Source organism: Vulpes lagopus, chromosome 18 (assembly GCF_018345385.1).
Source record: "Vulpes lagopus strain Blue_001 chromosome 18, ASM1834538v1, whole genome shotgun sequence".
In the NCBI taxonomy this organism is placed as follows: domain Eukaryota; kingdom Metazoa; phylum Chordata; class Mammalia; order Carnivora; family Canidae; genus Vulpes; species Vulpes lagopus.
The window spans coordinates 43,195,170-43,213,342 of record NC_054841.1 but is presented as its reverse complement, the minus strand read 5'-3'; the positions used below and the strand labels follow the sequence as shown (position 1 = coordinate 43,213,342).

Here is an 18,173-nt window from a genome sequence, read left to right as displayed (position 1 = left end):
CAGAAGTCCAGGACCAGACAGCATCACAGGTGAATTCTACCAAACATTTAAAGAAGAGTTAATATCTATCTTTCTCAAACTATTCCAAAAAATAGAAAAAAGAAGGAAAACTTCCAAATTCATTCTATGAGGCCAGCATTACCCTGATACCAAAACAAGATAGAGAGTTCGATCGGTAGCGGGAGCGGAGAGCGGACCCCAGAGAGCCCTGAGCAGCCCCGCCGCCGCCGCTGGCCTAGTTACCGTCACACCCCGGGAGGAGCCGCAGCTGCCGCAGCCGGCCCCAGTCACCATCACCGCAACCATGAGCAGCGAGGCCGAGACCCAGCAGCCGCCCGCCGCCCCCACCCTCAGCGCCACCGACACCAAGCCCGGCACCACGGGCAGCGGCGCAGGGAGCAGGGAGCAGCAGCCCGGGCGGCCTCACATGGGCGGCGCCTGCCGGCGGGGACAAGAAAGTCATCGCAACGAAGGTTTTGGGAACAGTAAAATGGTTCAAGGTAAGAAACGGATATGGTTTCATCAACAGGAATGACACCAAGGAAGATGTATTTGTACACCAGACTGCCATAAAGAAGAATAACCCCAGGAAGTACCTTCGCAGTGTAGGAGATGGAGAGACTGTGGAGTTTGATGTTGTTGAAGGAGAAAAGGGTGCGGAGGCAGCAAATGTTACAGGCCCTGGTGGAGCTCCAGTGCAAGGCAGTAAATATGCAGCAGACCATAACCATTATATACGCTATCCACGTCGCAGGGGTCCTCCACGCAATTACCAGCAGAATTACCAGAACAGTGAGAGTGGGGAAAAGAACGAGGGATCAGAAAGTGCTCCCGAAGGCCAGGCCCAACAGCACCCGCCCTACCGCAGGCGACGGTTCCCACCTTACTACATGCGGAGACCCTACGGGCGTCGACCACAATATTCCAACCCTCCCGTGCAGGGAGAAGTGATGGAAGGTGCTGACAACCAGGGTGCAGGAGAACAAGGTAGACCAGTGAGACAGAATATGTATCGAGGTTATAGACCACGATTCCGCAGGGGTCCTCCTCGCCAAAGACAGCCTAGAGAGGATGGAAATGAGGAAGATAAGGAAAATCAAGGAGATGAGACCCAAGGTCAGCAGCCACCTCAACGTCGGTACTTCAATTACCGACGCAGACGCCCAGAAAACCCTAAACCACAAGATGGCAAAGAGACAAAAGCAGCCGATCCACCAGCTGAGAATTCGTCCGCTACCGAGGCTGAGCAGGGCGGGGCTGAGTAAATGCCGGCTTACCATCTCTACCATCATCTGGTTTAGTCATCCAACATGAAGAAATGAAGATGAAATTCCAGCAATAAGAAATGAACAAAAGATTGGAGCTGAAGACCTTAAGTGCTTGCTTTTTGCCCATTGACCAGATAAATAGAACTATCTGCATTATCTATGCAGCATGGGGTTTTTATTATTTTTACCTAAAGACGTCTCTTTTTGGTAATGATAAACGTGTTTTTAAAAAAAAAAAAAAAAAGCCTGGTTTTTCTCAATACACCTTTAAAGGTTTTTAAATTGTTTCATATCTGGTCAAGTTGAGATTTTTAAGAACCTCATTTTTAATTTGTAATAAAAGTTTACAACTTGATTTTTTCAAAAAAGTCAACAAACGGCAAGCACCCGTTAATAAAGGTCTTAAATAATTGTAAAAAAAAAAAAAAAAAAGATAGAGATACCACAATAAAAGAGAATTATGGGCCAACATCAATGATGAACATAGATGCAAAAATCCTCAACAAAATACTAGCAAACCAAAAAAAAAAAAAAAAAAAATACTAGCAAACCAAATCCAACAATATATTTTTAAAAATCAAAGGTGCCTGCCTAGCTCAGTCAGCAGAGAATGTAACTCTTAATCTTGGGGTTGTGAGTTCAAGTCCCATGATGGGGGTAGAATTTACTTAAATAAAATGCGTATATAAAAAAAAATCATTCATCATGATCAAGTGTGATTTATTCCTGGGATGTGAGGGTGGTTCAATATTTGCAAATTAATCAATATGATACGTTTCATCAATGAAATAAAGGATAAAAACCATATGATCACTTCAACAGACTCAAAAAAGCATCTGACGAAGTACAACATCCATTCATGATTAAAACCTTCAACAAAGTAGATTTAGAGGGAACACACCCTCAAACATAATAAAAGGCATATATTAAAAAGAAAGCCCATAGTTAGCATCATACTTACTGGTGAAATACTAAAAGCTTTTCCCCTAAGATCAGGAATAAGACAAGGATTGCCACTCTCACAACTCTATTCAACATAGTACTTGAAGTTCTAGCCTCAACAATCAGACAGCAAAAAGAAACAAAAGGCATCCAAATTGGTAAGTAAAACTTACAATATCTGCAGATGACATGATACTATGTAGAGAAAACCCTAAGGAATCCACCAACAAACTACTAGATATGATAAATGAATTCATTAAAGTTGCAGGATACAAAATCAATGTACAGAAATCTGCTGCATTTCTATGCACTAATAATAAAGACAGAAAGAGAAATTAAGAGGGATGCCTGGGTGGCTCAGTGGTTGAGCATCTGCCTTTGGCTCAGAACATGATCCCGGGGTCCCAGGATCAAGTCCCGCATTGGGCTTCCTGCAGGGAGCCTGCTTCTCCCTCTGCCATGTCTCTGCCTCTCTCTGTGTGTCTCCCATGAATAGATAAATCTTTAAAAAAGAGAGAGAGAGGGATCCCTGGGTGGCGCAGCGGTTTGGCGCCTGCCTTTGGCCCAGGGCGCGATCCTGGAGACCCGGGATCGAATCCCACGTCGGGCTCCCGGTGCATGGAGCCTGCTTCTCCCTCTGCCTATGTCTCTGCCTCTCTCTCTCTCTCTCTCTCTGTGTGACTATCATAAATAAATTTTAAAAAATTAAAAAAAAAAAAGAGAGAGAGAGAGAAATTAAGAAAACAATCCCATTTACAACTGCACCCAAATAGGGGCGCCTGGGTGGCATAGTCAGTTGGGCATTCATCCAATTCTTGGTTTTGGTTCAGGTCTTGGTTTCAAGGTTGTGAGATCAAGCCATGCATCAGGCTCTGTAATCAGTGCAGAGTCTGCCAGAGATGCTCTCTCCCTCTCCATTTGCCCTTCCCACTGATGCACTTGCTCTGTCTCTTTCAAATAAATAAATCTTTTGTAAAAACTGCACCCAAAATAGTAAGATACCTAGGAATAAACTTAACCAAAGAGATGAAAGATCTATACAGTCAAAACTATAAAACACTGAAAAGAAACTGAAGACACAAAGAAATAGACATTCCATGCTCATGGACCGAAAGAACAAAAATACTGTTAAAATGTCCATACTATCCAAAGCAATTTACACATTTTTTTATCGGAGTTCAATTTGCCAACATTTAGCATAACACCCAGTGCTAATACCGCCAAGTACCCAATTTACACATTTAATACAATCCCTGGGATCCCTGGGTGGCGCAGCAGTTTGGCACCTGCCTTTGGCCCAGGGCGCGATCCTGGAGACCCGGGATCGACTCCCACATCGGGCTCCTCATGCATGGAGCCTGCTTCTCCCTTTGCCTATGTCTCTGCCCCTCTCTCTCTCTCTCTCTCTCTCTCTCTCTCTGTGTGTGTGTGTGTGTGACTATCATTAAAAAAAAAAAAAAATCCCTTTTGTATGGAACCACAAAAGACCCAAACAGCCAAAGCAATCTTGAAAAAGAAAAATGAAACAGGAAGTATCCCAATTCCAGACTTCAAGATATAATACAAAGCTGGAGTAATAAAAACAGTATGGTACTGGCACCAAAACAGACATACAGATCAGTAGAACAGAACAGAAAGCACAGAAATAAACCAAACTTATATTGATCAATTAATCTTTGACCAAGGAGGCAACAGTATACAATGGGAAATAATCTCCTCAACAAATGATGTTGGGAGGGGCACCTGGGTGGCTCAGTGGCTGCGTGTCTGCTCAAGGTGTGATCCCAGGGTCCTGGTTGAGTCCCCACACCAGGCTCCCTGCAGGGAGCCTGCTTCTCCCTCTACCTATGTCTCTGCCTCTCTCTGAGTCTCTTTTGAGTAAGTAAATAAAATCTTCTTTTAAAAATGATGTAGGGGGGCAGCCCCGGTGGCGCAGCGGTTTAGCGCCCCTTGCAGCCCAGGGTGTGATCCTGGAGACCCTGGATTGAGTCCCACGTCAGGCTCTCTGCATGGAGCCTGCTTCTCCCTCTGCCTGTGTCTCTGCCTCTCTCTTTCTCTCTGCATCTCTATGAATAAATAAATAAAATCTTAAAAAAAAAAAAATGATGTAGGGAGGGCAGCCCGAGTGGCTCAGCAGTTTAGTGCCACCTTCAGCCCAGGGTGTGATCCTGGAGACCCGGGATCAAGTCCCATGTCGGGCTCCCTGCATGAAGCCTGCTTCTCCCTCTGCCTGTGTCTCTGCCTCTCTCTCTGTGTCTCTCATGGATGAATAAATAAAATCTTAAAAAAAGATAAAAATAAAAAAATTTAAAAAAATTAAAAATGATGTAGGGAAAACTGCACAGCTACATGCAAAAGAATGAAACTGGACCACTTCCTTACATCATAGACAAAAATAAGTTCAAAATGGACTGAAGACCTAAATGTGAGACCTGAAATGATAAAAACCTAGAAGAGAGCACAGGGAGTAATTTCTCTGACATCTGATGTTTTTGTTGAAAAATCAGCATTTTTCTAGATATATCTAAGGCAAGAGAAACAAGCAAAACTTAACTATTGGGACTATATCAAAATATGCCCATTTTCTTGAACTCTTATCAGTTGATATTATCCTATTTTATTCTTACCAATCTAAATATACACAACAATGGGATTTTATAATTTGCATTTCCTGGAACACCAGTATGAGCACCTTTTTAAATCTTAGAAGCCATTTGTATTTCATATGGGAATTGCCTGAAAATAGCCTTTTCTTAGTTTCCTATAGAGTTTTGGCCATTTTGTTGTTGTTCTTGTGGTTATTGATTTGTAGAAGCTCACCATTGGTTCCAAGTACTAGTTCTTTGTTCATAAAATATAAAATATTTCATAAATGGAGAGACATACATGTTTCCTCATTAGAGGACTCAACATAGTAAAAAAGTTAGATCACTGTAGATTGATGTATAGATTTAATGCAAACCCGATCAAAAGCCCAGCTTAGTTTTTTTGTAAACAAAATTATTCTAAAATTTATTTGAGAAAGCACAGGCCACAAAATAACTGAAGTTTGGAAAGCAGAATAAAATGGAAGGAATCACTATGCCCAATACTAAGGCTTACTATATAGCTACAATAGTCAAGACAGTGTCGTAGTGGTGGAGGGATATGCACATAGGTCAATGGAACAAAATAAGAGAAGACAACAGTGGATCTACACAATCAAGTCCAGCTGGGTTTTGTCAAAAGGGTAAAAATGGAGGAAAAGGCAGTCTTTTCAACAAATGGTGCTGGATCAATTGGATATCCATAGGCAAAAAAGAAATCATTCACCCTCAAGATGGGTGAACCGAATCAATGTCGTGGTTGTGATATTATACTATACTTCTACAAGACCCTGCCATTAGGGAAAGTTGGGTGAAGGGTACATAATATTTCACTGTATTATTTCTTGCAGTTGCATGCAAATCTATAATTACCTCAATCAAAAACTTAATTAAAAATGTTGAAAATAGAGGGTATTATGCTGAGTGAAATAAGTCAATCGGAGAAGAACAAACAGTGTATGTTCTCATTCATTTGGGGAATATAAATAATAGTGAAAGGGAATATAAAGGAAGGGAGAAGAAATGTTGGGAAATATCAGGAAGGGAGACAGAACATAAAGACTCCTAACTCAGGGAAACGAACTAGGGGTGGTGGAAGGGGGGAGGAGGGCGGGTGTTGGAGGGGAATGGGTGACGGGCACTGAGGTGGACACCTGACGGGATGAGCACTGGGTGTTTTTCTGTATGTTGGTAAATTGAACACCAATAAAAATTAATTAAAAAAATAAAATAAAATAAAATAAAATAAAATAAGAAAAAAAAATGTTGAAAATAGGGGTGGCCTGGGTGGCTCCATTGGTTAAGCATCCAATTCTTGATTTCAACTCAGATCATGATCAGGTCATGAGATCAAGCCCACACTCAGTAGGAAATCTGCTTCTCTCTCTCTCTCTCTCTCTCTCTCTCTCCCTCTGCCCCTCTCCCCTGCTCATGTGCACTCTTGCATGCATACTCTAAGATAAATAAATAAATATTTTTTTAAATGTTGAAAACAGGAGACATGGCTTTGGAAATTATTCCCATAATACTCGTTTGTACAAATAAAGCTGACATCATGAGGCAAAAAAATAAAAAAAGAAAAAGTTGAAAATATTTTTTTTGGTTGTCAAATGATCCTTTATTGAAATATTTTCCTTTGTACTTTTTAACTAGCTGGGCATTCCACTGCACCACTGTTGATGTCATCTATGATATCATGAGGGTGGTGGCCATCAACATGGCAGCCCACAGACTGGGCCATCCACAGGATCTCTTTAATGTTCCAGAGAGCTCTCTAGCTACAAATTGGTGCTACATCTGCCGGGCAATGTTGACAATCTCATCAAAAGTGGTATTTTCACTGTGCTTAATGTTTTTCTGCTTCTTTCTGTCTCTTGGTAGTTTCTTGCAGGCTTTGATAATCAGGGCAGAGGCAGAAGGTATCACTTCAACTTGGGCCTGTCTGTTCTGAATGGTCAGTTCAACTGTCATCCCCAGATGCTTACAATCACTGGCTGCCTTGGTCATGTCATTACCAACCATTTTTGGAGACAGATCCAGGGAGCTGATCTTGGGGGGCAGGGCAGATGTGGCCCCCAAATCCCCAACCAGCATACCTCAGGTATATGACTTTGATCTTATTCAGGCTGAACTTAGGCAGCTAGTGTCAGATGAACCAAATAAAGGTGTGCCCTGGCCTACTTTGAGCCAAAGCCAAAAGACTCTCCTAGTCTAACTTTTATCTCCTAAATTTATTTATGATATCAGAAGGGTTAATTTTTACCTAATAAATTTACTTCTCTATGTCTCCTAAATTTATCTGTTTTCTTAATACTTTGTAATTTTCTTGAAGTTGTTAAAAAAGCATTGATTTTAAAATGCTGTTCACCCATCTTTAGGGTAAATGATTTCTTTTTTGCCTATGGATATCCAATTGATCCAGCACCAGCCCCTTTTAGGCTAGGGGCGCTTGGGTAGCTCAATTGGTTGAGCATCCAACTCTTGGTTTCTGCTCAGGTCATGATTTCAGGGTCCTGAGATCAAGTTCCACATCAGGCTCTATGCTCAGCAGGGAGTCTGCTTAAGATTCTCTCTCTCTCTGCTCCTTCCCTACTCACACGCATGCTCTCTCCCTAAAATAAATAAATCCTTTAAAAAATAAAAAGTATTCTTTCAAGCTAAATAAAGAACTCTTTAAAAATACTGTTTTAATTAGCCATAAGAAACCATACGAAACATAAGAAAATTACAGAAACCGAAGTATGACCTTAAAAGAATGATGTATAAGTGATCTCAATTTCAGGCTTAGTTGATATGACAAGAACAGAGAAATTAAACACCATGAATACAATGGCAAAAGCACATGTATATGCAGTCGCTCCTGAAGGAGGGAGGAAAGATTCTATAAAGCCAGGTAAATGTTAAAGCACCCCCATTCCCCCAAACCATGTCAGCCTGAGCAGTTGCAGTTGCAGTGGTGGCAACAAGGCCAAAGTGCAAACCAACACCAGGCACAGCTTTTGGTCAAGCCCCTTCCTCAGGATCTGACCCATCAGACTGTGTCTCAGAAAGATATCTCTTCCATTTTCCTTGTGGGGTACACAAAAAGTCCCTACTTTGAAATTTTTAATTCTTCTTAAGAAAGCAGCCATGTACATTTGAATTATCTATACTTACAGATTTTTAATTTTTAGAGAGAGAGAGAAAGAGAGAGACAGGGAGGGGAGAAGCAGAAAAAGAGAGAATCAAGCAGGCTCTACACCCAGCATGGAGCCCAATGCAAGGCTCAATCTCATAGCCCTGAGAAATCAAGAGTCAGACACTTAATTGACTGAGCTACCCCAGGTGCCCCAATTTTTTTTCTTTCTTTCTTCTTTCTTTTCTTTCTTTCCTTTCCTTTCCTCTTTCTTTCTTTCTCTCTCTCTCTCTCTTTTTCTTTCTTTCTTTCGATTTTATTCATTTGACAGAGAGAGAGAAAGCACATGTACCAGCAGTGCTCGAGGGGTGGGGGGACAGAGGGAAAGGAAAAAGCAAAATCCCCACTGAGGAGGGAGCCTGATGCAAGGCTCAATCCCAGAACCCCAGAACTATGACCTGAGCCAAAGGTAGACGCTTAATCAACTGAGCCACCCAGGTGCCCCATCAATTTTCTTTTTTAAAGGAAGTATTCAGACATCCCAGAAATCTTAAACAGAATTATAAAGTTCTGTGTTCAGTGTCTAAAATGTGCCAGATGCCAGTCCAGGCACTTTACTTACTTTCTTTTTAAGATTTTATTTATTTATTCATGAAAGACACAGATAGAGAGAGGCAGAGACACAGGCAGAGGGAGAAACAGGCTCCCTGCAAGTAGCCTGATGTGGGGACTCGATCCCTCCCAGATCCCAGGACCACGCCCTGAGCTGAAGGCGGACACTCAACCACTGAGCCACCCAGGCATTCCACAAGCCATTTATAAGATAAGGCATTAATATTCAAAATACATTAAAAAAAAAACTCATACAACTCAACAGCAAAAATAATCCCATTTTTTAAATGGGCAGAAGACCTTGAACAGACATTTTTCCAAAGAAGACATACAAAATGGCCAAAAGAGGGATCCCTGGGTGGCGCAGTGGTTTAGCGCCTGCCTTTGGCCCAGGGCGCGATCCTGGAGACCCGGGATCGAATCCCACGTCAGGCTCCCAGTGCATGGAGCCTGCTTCTCCCTCTGCCTGTGTCTCTGCCTCTCTCTCTCTCTCACTGTGTGCCTATCATAAATAAATAAAAATTAAAAAAAAAAATTTAAAAAAAAGAAAAAAATGGCCAAAAGGTATATGAAAAGATATTCAACATGACTAATCATCAGGGAAATGCAAATGAAAACCTCAGTAAGATATTATCTCACACCTGCTAGAATAATTATCATCAAAAAGACAAGAGATAATAAATGTTGGTAAGGATGTGAAGAAAGGGGAACTCTCGGTGGGGGCAACAGAAATTGGTGCAACCATGATGGAAAGTAGTATTGAGGTTTTCAAAAAGCTAAAAATAGAACTACCATATGATTCAGCAATTCTACTTCTGGGTATAGACCCAAAAGAAACGAAATCAGTATCTCAAAGAAATATCAACACCCCTATGTTCATTACAGCATTATTTATAGTAGCCAAAACACAGAAATAACCTAAGTGTCCACTGACAGATAAATGGATAAAGAAAGTGTGATCTATCACCTCTATCTATCTCCCTATCCAACTACCTATATAACGGAATATTATTCAGCCATAAAAAAGAAAGATATCCTGCCATTTGCAACAACATGGATGGGCCCTGAGGACATTATGCTAAATGAAATAAATTGGAGAAAGAGAAATATTGTATGATCTTACTTATATGCGGAATCTAAAAAAAAAAATCAAACTCATAAAAAATGAAGAATGGTAGTTGTTAGGGGCTAGGGAGTGGAAGCAATGGGGTCAAAGAGTACAAAATTTTCATTATAAATAAGTTCTGAGGATGTAATGTACAGCATGGCGACTATATTGACAGTACTATATCACAGACTTGAAAGTTGCTAAGAGAATAATCTTAAATGTTCATGCCACAAAAGAAAACTCGTAATCCTATGAGGTGATGGAGGTATTTACTTCAATATGGTAATCATTTCACAGTATTTATGTGTATTAAGTCATCTCACTGGACATCTTAAACTTACACAATGCTATATGTCGATTACAACCCAATAAAGCTGGTAGAAAAAAAAGAAAAAGAAAGTCATGATCCTCCTCTTATACTTCTATTTTTTTAATAAATTTATTTTTTTTCAAGATTTTATTTATTCATGAGAGACACACAGAGAGAGAGAGGCAGAGACACAGGCAGAGAGAGAAGCAGGCTCCATGCAGGGAGCCCGTGCCGGAGCCCGATGCGGGACTCGATCCAGGGACTCCAGATCACGCCCTGGGCTAAAGGCAGGCACTCAACCACTGAGCCACCCAGGCATCCCTAAATAAATTTTTTTATTGGTGTTCAATTTGCCAACATACAGAATAACACCCAGTGCTCATCCTGTCAAGTGCCCCCCTCAGCACCCGTCACCCCATTCACCCCCACCCCCCGCCCTCCTTCCCTTCCACCATCCCTAGTTCGTTTCCCAGAGTTAGGAGTCTTTATGTTCTGTCTCCCTTTTTGATATTTCCTACCCATTTCTTCTCCCTTCCCTTCTATTCCCTTTCACTATTATACTTCTACTAGCCAATTACCTGTGTGTTTATCTGGAGTTGAGCCCAAACTACAAATCATTAGTGGCCATTGAGAAATGAAACTAGATGGCACAATTCCTTCATTTCAGAAAAGAAAGTTAATAAATTTCGTGTAATAATAACTACTGCAAAGACATAAAGCATTGCAAGCATTTAATTATTAGAAATTAAGTATAAACAGAAATTAGTGAGTTTGATATTTATACCTCAATTAAATCTTTTATACACACATATCCCAGGCCTTTAAGCTCTCACTCTCGAATGCTCTTCCCCCAGATACCCATGCAAAGGGGCTTAATAATAACTTAATAATAACTTTGTGTGGACAGCCTAACACTAATGAGTAAACCTTATAGCAAAACACTGGGCACCAAATATTTATGGTAATTCAAGCTTTTTCCACCTAACTAAAACGTGGATTTTCAGAAATCTTTGCCTGATCTAAGTTCACTTTCTAGCCATTTCTCTGAGTTCTGTCACTCAGATCTTAGGGATCACAGCCCACACATTCAGCCACAGACCTCATAAACCACAAGTAGGCTGAGGCCTATGAGTGAATTCTTGCTCCCTCATGATGAAAGAGCCAGAAGAAAATCCTTAGATTTGAAACACTGATCTATGAAAAGAAGTCAAGGCAAATATTCAGAACAGGCGAAATGGCAAAGGCAAACAGGGCAAAGGCCGAATCCTAGATGGAAAAGCTCTGAAGAGATGACATGATACTGTACATAGAAAACCCAAAAGACTCCACCCCAAGATTGCTAGAACTCATATAGCAGTTCAGCAGTGTGGCAGGATACAAAATCAATGCCCGAAGTCAGTGGATTTCTATACACTAACAATGAGACTGAAGAAAGAGAAATTAAGGAGTCAATCCCATTTACAATTGCACCCAAAAGAATAAGATACCTAGGAATAAACCTAAACTAACAGGTAAAGGATCAATACCCTAAAAACTACAGAACACTTCTGAAAGAAATTGAGGAAGACACAAAGAGATAGAAAAATATTCCATGCTCATGGATTCGCAGAATATTGTGAAAATGTCAATGTTACCCAGGGCAATTTACACATTTAATGCAATCCCTATCAAAATACCATGGACTTTCTTCAGAGAATTGGAACAAATCATCTTAAGATTTCTGTGGAATCAAAAAAATAAATGAATGAATGAATGAATGAATGAATGAAAAAATAAATAAATAAATAAATAAATAAATAAATAAATAAATAGAAATTTAAAAAAAAAAAGATTTCTGTGGAATCAGAAAAGATCCCGAATAGCCAGGGGAATATTAAAAAAGAAAACCACAGCTGGGGGCATCACAATGCCAGATTTCAGGTTGGACTACAAAGCTGTGGTCATCAAGACAGTGTAGAACTGGCACAAAAACAGACACACAGATCAATGGAACAAAACAGAGAATCCAGAAGTGGCCCCTCAACTTTATGGTCAACTAATATTCAACAAAGCAGGAAAGACTATCCACTGGAAAAAGACAGTCTCTTCAATAAATGGTGCTGGGAAAATTGGACATCCACATGCAGAAGAATGAAACTAGACCACTCTCTTGCACCATACACAAAGATAAACTCAAATGGATGAAAGATTTAAATGTGAGACAAGATTCCATCAAAATCCTAGAGGAGAACACAGCCAACACCCTTTTTGAACTTGGCCACAGCAACTTCTTGCAAGATAAATCCATGAAGGCAAAAGAAACAAAAGCAAAAATGAACTATTGGGACTTCATCAAGATAAGAAGCTTTTGCACAGCAAAAGATATGGTCAACAAAACTCAAAGACAACCTACAGAATGGAAATTTGCAAATGCATTTGCAAATGACCTATCAGATAAAGGGCTAGTTTCCAAGATCTATAAAGAACTTATTAAACTCAACAGCAAAGAAACAAACAATCCAATCATGAAATGGGCAAAAGACATGAAGAGAAATCTCACAGAGGAAGACACAGACATGGCCAACAAGCATATGAGAAAATGCTCCGCATCACTTGCCATCAGGGAAATACAAATCAAAACCACAATGAGATCCCACCTCACACCAGGGAGAATGGGGAACATTAACAAGGCAGGAAACAACAAATGTTGGAGAGGATGTGGAGAAAGGGGAACCCTCTTGTACTGTTGGTGGGAATGTGAATTGGTGCAGTCACTCTGGAAAACTGTGTGGAGGTTCCTCAAAGAGTTAAAAATAGACCTGCCCTATGACCCAGCAACTGCACTGCTGGGGACTTACCCCAAAGATACAGATGCAATGAAACGCCAGGACACCTGCACCCCGATGTTTCTAGCAGCAACGTCCACAATAGCCAAACTGTGGAAGGAGCCTCAGTGTCCATCGAAAGATGAATGGATAAAGAAGCTGTGGTCTATGTATACAATGGAATATTACTCAGCCATTAGAAATGACAAATACCCACCATTTGCTTCGACATGGAGGGAACTGGAGGGTATTATGCTGAGTGAAATAAGTCAATCGGAGAAGGACAAACATTATATGGTCTCATTCATTTGGGGAATATAAAAATAGTGAAAGGGAATGAAGGGGAAAGGAGAGAAAATGAGTGGGAAATATCAGAGAGGGTGACAGAACATGAGAGACTCCTAACCCTGGGAAACGAACAAGGGTTGGTGAAAAGGGAGGTGGGCAGGGGGATGGGGTGACTGGGTGACGGGCACTGACGGGGGCACTTGAAGGGATGAGCACTGGATGTTATGCTATATGTTGGCAAATTGAACTCCAATAAAAAGAAATTAAAAAAAAAAAAAAAAAAAAAGGAAAGGCTCTGAAGAAAACTCAAATGGACCTGTCCCTGGATTTAAACTTCCTTAAAGAACTGTGAAGGTTCTCCCGCCACCAATCCCATGGCTTTGACCTTATAGCTCCTCAGAATAAAAGTACTCATAGTCATTGGTATTTTTATCCAGCACACACACAAAAAAAAATAATAATAAGCAGCTCAATCCTAAAACATTTAGTCTGAAAAATATACTCAGTTGCTTCCAGGTTTAAGTACTGAACAAATCTCACTGCATTTTTTTATATATTATTTATTTATTCATGAGAGAGACAGAGAGAGAGAGGCAGAGACACAGGCAGAGGGAGAAGTAGGCTCCATGCAGGGAGCCTGATGTGAGACTGGATCCCGGATCTCCAGGTCCACATCCCGGGCTGAAGGAGGCGCTAAACCATTTACGCACCCAGGCTGCTGCATTTTTTTAAATCTCCCTCATTATCATAATTAATATTCCCATAACACACTGTGTAATTCATGCATCCCCTCACACTCAATTCATTCTTCAAAAGAGCTCACAGGGTCCACAGTGCAGGGATCATCACCCTCTTTGTTTCCCATGACAACTTTGCAGGCAGCAGAGGTCAGTACTAGAATTCAAGCCCTCTGACTCAAAATCTCTACTTCTGCCCACCAAACTCTGCCATTGATGAGGCCCACTTTCTTTTGATGGCTCTCTGTTTTGTTTTTCGTTAGAATTCAAAACACCACAATGGCCATGAGAACCAAATCTCCAGTATTATGTAACTGTAATTAATACCTGTTTTTTCCAATAAATGACAAATTCAGTGTCACAGAGCCTTGCAACTTCTTCATCTCCCACTATGGTACCCAGCCTCCAAGACGACCCTCAGGAAACCTCACTTCCTGGGAACTCAGGCCTTGCATACTCCCTTCCTACAGCAAATAGGGCTGACCTGCGTAACCAATAGGATATTATGGAAATGATGGTGTGACTTGCAATCCACCTTGCTCCCTCTTGAACTGCTCACCTTAGAGGAAGCCAGCTGCCACTTTATAAGCCAATCAAAGAGGCCTATAGGGAAGCCCATATGGAGAGGAACCAAGGCCTCCTGCCAGTAGCCAAGCCCAAATTGCCAGTCCCATGGACCATCCTGAAAGCCCCAAACCATCCTCCAGCCCTAGCCAAGCCTTCAGATGACTGCAGGGCCAGCTGATAACTACAATTTCACAAGAGACCCTGAGCTAGAACCCAGCTAAGCTATTCCTGAATTCCTGACTCACAGAAAGTATACCAGATAATACATATATATATATATATATATATTGATATTTTAAGCCACTAAATTTTGGATAATATGTTCCACAGCAACAATAGAGGACTAATACACCCATATCTCTTAACAAGATTCCAGGCCCTCAGTTGACTTGAATTAAGGTAGTGGTGAGAATGATTTTCTGATTGATCCAGATTCCCTCAATCTGATCCTTCTGTGTCTAAGCCCATACTGGATAACCCTATTAATTAAGGTTAGAGATGCTATTTGTGGCCACAGAGAAGATTATGGAAAAGTGAGGATTAAAGCAGTTTTAGGTCTTATTTATCTTAAAAGTCCCCAAGACTACTGGAAGTTCTTTGACTACTGTCTAATAAATAACGAAGTCTTTCCTTCCCCTGGTTTGTTTTGGCATATTGTCAACAGAGTAGTAATGCACAAACTACAAAAGGCCTAGGGCTGAGTTATACTCAGCAGTGTGGGACCTAGACTGGGGTACTTGGCAGACTGTCAGTTCATCATGCTCATTTGTAAAGTAAGAAACACCTGTAAGCAAAGAGAGACCACCTCTAAGTGATGGGGAAGTGTAAACAGTAACCTGAGAACAAGCCTGGCTTTAGTTATAAGACCACTCCCTTTGACAAAATTCAAATAAGATCTGTAGATTAGTATGATATTGATGTTAATTTCCTGGTTTTGATAATTATACTATGGTTATGAAAGATGTTAATATTAGGGGAAGCTGGGTAAAGGCATACAGATACCCTGTGTACTATTTTCACAACTTTTTTATATAGCAATCCTCCCTCATCCGAGGTTTTGTTTTCCAGGGTTTCAGTTACCCACAGTCCAATGTGATCCTCTTTCCGACCTACCATCAGAAGGTCAACAGTAGCATAACACTACATCATAATGCCTATGTCATTCACCTCACTTCATCTCACCACATAGGCATTTTATCATCTCACATCATCGCAAGAAGGGTGAATACACTATGATATGATTTTTTGAGAGACTACATTCACATAACTTTTATTACAATACATTGTTATAACTGTTCTATCATTAGTTATTGCTGATAGTCTCTTACTGTGACTAGCTTATAAATTAAACGTTCATAGAGGGGGATCTCTGGGTGGCTCAGTGGTTAGCACCTGCCTTCGGCCCAGGGTGTGATCCTGGAGTCCCAGGATCGAGTCCCACATCAGGCTCCCTGCATGGAGCCTGCTTCTCTCTCTGCCTGTGTCTCTGTCTCTCTCTGTGTGTGTCTCTCATGAATAAATAAATAAAATCCTTAAAAAAAATTTTTTAATAAACTTTCATAGATACAGATGTATAAGACAAATCACAGTATATATAGGGTTCAGTACTATCAAACATATATATGTAGGTTTCATGCATCTACTGGGGTCTTTGAAACATATCACCCACAGATGTCACAAACTATTTCAAACTAAAAAAATTTTAAAACATAAAATACATTTAAAGCAACAACAAAAAAGAATATTGCCACTAAAATATACATGACACTAAATCCATTCCTTGAAAGGCTCTGATGCCAGTTTTCCAAAATGTACTTGGAAAGCCTGTCCCAACATGGTCATGAGAAGAGTCTAGTTTGATTTCAAACCTCCTATTCCCTGGTGGGCAGACTTGAAGTGTTTGGGAATGCATTACACTTTATGTTCTCAGCCTCTCATGAAGTGAGTGATTCAGATGAGAATATGAACAGAAGTGATGCATAGAAGTTGCTGAGCTAACTCTAGCCCTCTCTTCCCCTGCCCCAGAAGCCATTGTTATAAAGCTGGATGGAGCCTGGACCCCTTAGTAGATCCTCTCCAAACCACATCGTACTCTAGTGAGATTAACTTTGTACTAAGCCATAGAAATTCTGAGTTTTTATGTTGTAGCAGCTAGCATTTAAGATAATCCCAATAAAGAAATTTCCATCCAGAAAATAATTAACCTAGAACTTCTAAGAAAAAAGCAAAACTGATAAAATTGACCAGGTTATAATAATATCTTCAGAGGGGAGAATGAAAATATCTAAGTATCTTTGTATTTAGATGTTCTTTCCATTATCCTATAGACATACACAAGCAGGCAAAGATTTACTTACACACAAGCATATTTACTGCCACACTGCCTGTCTGTGTTAGAAAAAAAATGAAAACAAATTAAATCAAATAGAGAAGAATACAACAAATAGGAAAAGAAGATAGCCATTCAGTGAAAAATTCTCTGTGGTCCCCACAACAGCCCCTCTGATGTGTGGTGTGCTCTGCCCACACTTTTCTCCAGCTGAACTCAACGAGCAGGGCCCACAGCCATACACACGAGATGCACACGAGAACACTCAATAAATATGAATTTTCTGTAATGGATGATTAGTCACTGATACGGGATGATGTGTACATGGCAATCTATTACACTATCCACTCTATGTGAGTTTGAAATTTCCTATAATACAAAGTTTTTAAAATGTATATTTTAGAAAAATTGCCATAACTAAAACTGACTAACCCTTGTAATAAACAGAAATTATGATGCTCACTAAAAGGGTCAGAAAAAACTAACCCAGGCAAATAAAACTAGTCTAGTACATCAGTGGTTAGAATGGGCTGCTAGCTGATTAACTCATTAGTCTACTATAATCACTCACATAAATTCAGTGGTAATCGAAGCTATTTGTATTTAGATTAACTTAAAAGAGTTCCTGAGCTTGTCTTGAAAACAAAGATATGGAATGGGAAGCATTCCCAATGGACCCTCATTTCCTAGATTGTTTTGTAAACACTAAAATTCAGGGTTCTTGTCTTGGTATTACTGAAATTAAATTTAAATGTATCTATCATAGCATAGTTAAACATCCTATAACCAAAAACACTCTAAAATAACTTTAAAATTTAAATTACAGATTAAAATAAAATATAAAGGCATGATCCATACACATGTATTCCTTTTCCCAGCCATGATTATTTTTTAAATAAAAATAATAATAAAATAATAATAATAATAATGCAATCTTAACCAAAAGAACACTGTTAATAATGAGTAATGTTCAAAAAAGGAGATTATTTTAACAGTGTAAAATACTTATTTGCATATATATATATAATTGAGGCTTCCCTTATTAAGCTAACCTTTAACTCAACAAAGTTTTTTCTGGCCTGTCAAACTCAGACTGTGAGATAAACAGGTTCTGGAGACAAGCCAGGGATTCCTAGAGCTTCGGCTTCAGGAAATACCACAGAATGAACAAGCTCCGAAGAATAGGTTTGCAAGCAGGTACTAAGGGACTCTGGTCAATACCACCCAACCTTTGGGGAGAAAAGGAACACACAGACTGGTAAATCTCAGGGCAACTACACAGTGAACTGAAGGTGCGCTTCCAAGGTCAAATGGCAAGGACGTGTACACATTTCTAAAACAGCTGACTCCTGGAGGACCAGGCGGCACCCTGCTGGTCTGAGAAATCCTGAGGCTTTATTTGCTCAAAGAGAACACATAATAAATCAGAAAGATGGCAGTTAAAGAAATTCAGTCAGAAATTGGGAGGCAGTGTGGTCTGAAAAACTGCCTTTTGTTGGAACCCAGCT

The 18,173-nt window shown here is 40.2% G+C and overlaps 1 protein-coding gene and 2 pseudogenes across 1 annotated transcript in view; 1 reads left to right on the top strand and 2 right to left on the bottom strand.

The window, feature by feature from the left end:
* The window catches only part of DTD1 (D-aminoacyl-tRNA deacylase 1), a 179,067-nt gene that overhangs the window by 107,345 nt on the left and 53,549 nt on the right, over positions 1–18,173 (bottom strand). The gene's annotated exons all lie outside the window — the stretch shown is intronic.
* LOC121477805 lies at positions 186–1,679 on the top strand (annotated as a pseudogene).
* On the bottom strand, positions 6,355–6,986 carry LOC121477808 (annotated as a pseudogene).